A 696-nucleotide genomic window follows, 5' to 3' on the forward strand; every position below is an offset into this window, starting at 1 on the left:
GGGGGAAGGAAGGAAGGAAGGAAGGAAGGAAGGAAGGAAGGAAGGAAGGAAGGAAGGAAGGAAGGAAGGAAGGAAGGAAGGAAGGAAGAAAATAGATTTACTCTGTATTCAGACAGTATCAGTACTTTCTCTGGAGGCAGATAGTAAACTTTATCATTAGTCCTTTAGGATTGTTTTGGATCATTATATTGCTGGAATGGCTGTCATTCACAGCTCTTTAACATGCAATAATGTTGTTACCATGTGAAATGTTCCCCTGGTTTTATTTATTTTGCTTTACATCAGTTCATTTAAGTCTTTCCAGGTTTTTCTGCAATTTTTCTGTTTGTCATTCATTATAGCACATAAATATTCCATCACAATCATTAACCATAAATAGTCCAAACATTCCCCAATTGTTGGGCATCCCCTAAACTTCTAAATCTTGGCCACCACAAACACAGCTATTATAAATATTTTTTGTAAATGTGCATTTTTTTTCCATTTTTGTTATCTCTTTGGGATACAGTCCTAGAAGTGGTATTCCTGGTTCAAAGTTGTATGTACAGTTTTATAGCCCTTGGGTATTGCTCTCAAGAATGGTTGGATCAGTTCACACTTCCACCAAAATGTATTAGTGTTCCAATTTTCCCACATCTTTTCCAATATTTTTCATTTTCCTGTCTTTTCATTTTAGCCAATCTTATAGGTTGTGAT

The sequence above is a fragment of the Petaurus breviceps genome, unplaced genomic scaffold, assembly GCF_028583685.1.
Source record: "Petaurus breviceps papuanus isolate PSGF00001 unplaced genomic scaffold, PetGlider_PUasm1.0 38, whole genome shotgun sequence".
Classification (NCBI taxonomy): domain Eukaryota; kingdom Metazoa; phylum Chordata; class Mammalia; order Diprotodontia; family Petauridae; genus Petaurus; species Petaurus breviceps.